Source organism: Aulonocara stuartgranti (assembly GCF_965226115.1).
Source record: "Aulonocara stuartgranti genome assembly, chromosome: 19".
Taxonomy (NCBI): domain Eukaryota; kingdom Metazoa; phylum Chordata; class Actinopteri; order Cichliformes; family Cichlidae; genus Aulonocara; species Aulonocara stuartgranti.
Window position 1 is genome coordinate 32,535,778 of NC_138955.1, and position 4,227 is coordinate 32,540,004.

At 46.0% G+C, this 4,227-nt stretch overlaps 1 long non-coding RNA gene across 1 annotated transcript; it reads right to left on the reverse strand.

The window, feature by feature from the left end:
• Positions 1 to 613: 613 nt before the first annotated feature.
• On the reverse strand, positions 614 to 1,202 carry LOC309695507. Its single transcript, XR_014273168.1, has 3 exons — positions 1,158 to 1,202; positions 996 to 1,058; positions 614 to 865 (listed from the first exon to the last, which is right to left on the reverse strand). It is a non-coding gene; the product is annotated as an uncharacterized lncRNA (long non-coding RNA).
• Between the last annotated feature and the right edge of the window lie 3,025 nt (positions 1,203 to 4,227).

A 4,227-nucleotide genomic window follows, 5' to 3' on the forward strand; every position in this document is an offset into this window, starting at 1 on the left:
AATTATAAATCTGAGCATGGTGAAAGTTGGGCAGCACGCTGACGTCTTTTGTCCCTCTGTGTGCTCGTAAGGGTCTGACCCTTTCACTCCTTTGATTTTTCCTCGTATCTTTTCGTTGTCTTTTCGTCGAGTCTGTCTTTGTACGGACCGGCATTGTTCTCCGTCGTTTTGTACATTCCTTTTTTGGGGGGCAAAGAAAAACCAAGAAGGTGTTGGAACCGGAGAATGAACGTTTTGCGGTGCTGCAATTGTAAATGCTTGTATTTGATGCGGTACTTGGATTGTTTTGCCACAAGTTCCCGGCATGCAATGCGCAAAGTCACGTGGTCTGTCAACCTCTATAGGAAAAACCATAAAGCCTTTGCATGAAAACAACTGCTTTGATGTACACTGCCTTGTTGGTATATATGTATCAATCTAATAAAGTTAAACCTACACCATTCTCCCTATTCTGGATTTTAAACAGTACATAGCGGAAACAAAAAGACTGCTTGGTAGAGTTAACCTCCTGAACTATCTACAACACATGGTAGAAACCTGAAATTAAGACCAAGAACACTAGAGGTGAGACATGATCATTAATTAATATTAAAATTAACAAATGACAGATTTAGGGATATTTTCATAAAGTATTTATTTACCAAAACAATAGAAAACAGCATGGTAGCACAATATATTTTGCTAACACAGCAACCTTTAAATATGAAAGGAGACAGAGAAAGAAAGGTGAGAAAGAAGAATAAGAATAACACTTAATTGAGTTTTTGATGGCATTTTACACACAGTACTAATACAGTATCTAGAAAATATGGGAAAATACTGGCATCATATACAGTACTTACTTCTGAAGAAATTATATGGGACCCTGAAAAACAGGACACAAGTGAAAGGACAAAGAACTGTGAATGGCAATTGATGGACTTGCTCAGATGATCACAGTACTGGCATTTTTATTCCACAAAGGAATTAGAGGAATCATATACACTAGTACTTACGTTGATGAACTTAAAAAGTTGAATGGTCTCGAACCTCTTAAACAAACAATGTATGATCAGACCCTGACAAACAGGACAGAAAGGAATAAAGATTAGATGAATATTAAAATCTATAAAGGACCGATTATAATTGAATTGTATCACCAAATACTATTCACTCACCAATAAAAGGTCACCTACAACACTTCCACAGCAGCAACACTGAACATATCTTAAGACATGGAAACCTTTAAGAAGTGAAAGGACAGACAGTGAAGGTTGAGAAAGAATTGTACTTAATAGATTTTTTGTGCTGGTGTCAGTCCGCCTTGCAAATGCCAGACACACAAAGCAGAACAATAAATGGCGTTCTTTGCAATAAGTAAGCCACTTCCTGTTGGTGCCATCTTTACAGCTGAACACCCTCATCACAACTGCACTGCTACTGTTCTGCTGTGGGTGGTAATCTAAGAAGGCCTGTAATATGGCAGGTTCAGGGCGAGCAAAGTAATCGATGCCCTGGCTCTCACTCTCCTGCTCTTCCATCTCTCTCTCTTGCTCCATCTCTCTCTCTTGCTCTTCCATCTCTCTCTCCTGCTCTTCCATCTCTCTCTCTTGCTCCATCTCTCTCTCTTGCTCCATCTCTCTCTCTTGCTCTTCCATCTCTCTCTCTTGCTCCATCTCTCTCTCTTGCTCTTCCATCTCTCTCTCTTGCTCTTCCATCCCTCTCTCCTGCTCTTCCATCTCTCTCTCTTGCTCCATCTCTCTCTCTTGCTCCATCTCTCTCTCTTGCTCTTCCATCTCTCTCTCTTGCTCTTCCATCTCTCTCTCCTGCTCTTCCATCTCTCTCTCTTGCTCCATCTCTCTCTCTTGCTCCATCTCTCTCTCTTGCTCTTCCATCTCTCTCTCTTGCTCTTCCATCTCTCTCTCTTGCTCCATCTCTCTCTCCTGCTCTTCCATCTCTCTCTCCTGCTCTTCCATCTCTCTCTCCTGCTCTTCCATCTCTCTCTCTTGCTCCATCTCTCTCTTGCTCTTCGATCTCTCTCTCCTGCTCTTCCATCTCTCTCTCTTGCTCCATCTCTCTCTCTTGCTCTTCGATCTCTCTCTCCTGCTCTTCCATCTCTCTCTCTTGCTCTTCCATCTCTCTCTCTTGCTCTTTCATCTCTCTCTCTTGCTCCATCTCTCTCTCTTGCTCCATCTCTCTCTCTTGCTCTTCCATCTCTCTCTCCTGCTCTTCCATCTCTCTCTCTTGCTCTTCCATCTCTCTCTCTTGCTCTTCCATCTCTCTCTCTTGCCCCATCTCTCTCTCTTGCTCTTCCATCTCTCTCTCCTGCTCTTCCATCTCTCTCTCCTGCTCTTCCATCTCTCTCTCCTGCTCTTCCATCTCTCTCTCTTGCTCCATCTCTCTCTCCTGCTCTTCCATCTCTCTCTCCTGCTCTTCCATCTCTCTCTCTCTTGCTCTTCCTTCTCTCTCTCCTGCTCTTCCATCTCTCTCTCTTGCGCCTTCTCTCTCTCCTGCTCTTCCATCTCTCTCTCTTGCTCCATCTCTCTCTCTTGCTCTTCCATCTCTCTCTCCTGCTCTTCCATCTCTCTCTCTTGCTCCATCTCTCTCTCTTGCTCCATCTCTCTCTCTTGCTCTTCCATCTCTCTCTCTTGCTCCATCTCTCTCTCTTGCTCTTCCATCTCTCTCTCTTGCTCTTCCATCCCTCTCTCTTGCTCTTCCATCCCTCTCTCCTGCTCTTCCATCTCTCTCTCTTGCTCCATCTCTCTCTCTTGCTCTTCCATCTCTCTCTCCTGCTCTTCCATCTCTCTCTCTTGCTCTTCCATCTCTCTCTCCTGCTCTTCCATCTCTCTCTCTTGCTCCATCTCTCTCTCTTGCTCTTCCATCTCTCTCTCCTGCTCCTCCATCTCTCTCTCTTGCTCTTCCATCTCTCTCTCTTGCTCTTCCATCTCTCTCTCCTGCTCCTCCATCTCTCTCTCTTGCTCTTCCATCTCTCTCTCCTGCTCTTCCATCTCTCTCTCTTGCTCTTCCATCTCTCTCTCTTGCTCTTCCATCTCTCTCTCTTGCTCTTCCATCTCTCTCTCCTGCTCTTCCATCTCTCTCTCCTGCTCTTCCATCTCTCTCTCCTGCTCTTCCATCTCTCTCTCTTGCTCTTCCATCTCTCTCTCCTGCTCTTCCATCTCTCTCTCTTGCTCCATCTCTCTCTTGCTCTTCCATCTCTCTCTCCTGCTCTTCCATCTCTCTCTCTTGCTCCATCTCTCTCTCTTGCTCTTCCATCTCTCTCTCCTGCTCTTCCATCTCTCTCTCTTGCTCTTCCATCTCTCTCTCTTGCTCCATCTCTCTCTCTTGCTCCATCTCTCTCTCTCTTGCTCTTCCATCTCTCTCTCCTGCTCTTCCATCTCTCTCTCTTGCTCTTCCATCTCTCTCTCTTGCTCTTCCATCTCTCTCTCTTGCCCCATCTCTCTCTCTTGCTCTTCCATCTCTCTCTCTCTTGCTCTTCCATCTCTTGCTCTTCCATCTCTCTCTCTTGCGCCTTCTCTCTCTCCTGCTCTTCCATCTCTCTCTCTTGCTCCATCTCTCTCTCTTGCTCTTCCATCTCTCTCTCCTGCTCTTCCATCTCTCTCTCTCTTGCTCTTCCTTCTCTCTCTCCTGCTCTTCCATCTCTCTCTCTTGCGCCTTCTCTCTCTCCTGCTCTTCCATCTCTCTCTCTTGCTCCATCTCTCTCTCTTGCTCTTCCATCTCTCTCTCCTGCTCTTCCATCTCTCTCTCTTGCTCCATCTCTCTCTCTTGCTCCATCTCTCTCTCTTGCTCCATCTCTCTCTCTTGCTCTTCCATCTCTCTCTCTTGCTCCATCTCTCTCTCTTGCTCTTCCATCTCTCTCTCTTGCTCTTCCATCCCTCTCTCTTGCCCTTCCATCCCTCTCTCCTGCTCTTCCATCTCTCTCTCTTGCTCCATCTCTCTCTCTTGCTCTTCCATCTCTCTCTCTTGCTCTTCCATCTCTCTCTCCTGCTCTTCCATCTCTCTCTCCTGCTCTTCCATCTCTCTCTCTTGCTCCATCTCTCTCTCCTGCTCTTCCATCTCTCTCTCCTGCTCTTCCATCTCTCTCTCTTGCTCCATCTCTCTCTCTTGCTCTTCCATCTCTGTCTCCTGCTCTTCCATCTCTCTCTCTTGCTCCATCTCTCTCTCTTGCTCTTCCATCTCTCTCTCCTGCTCTTCCATCTCTCTCTCCTGCTCTTCCATCTCTCTCTCTTG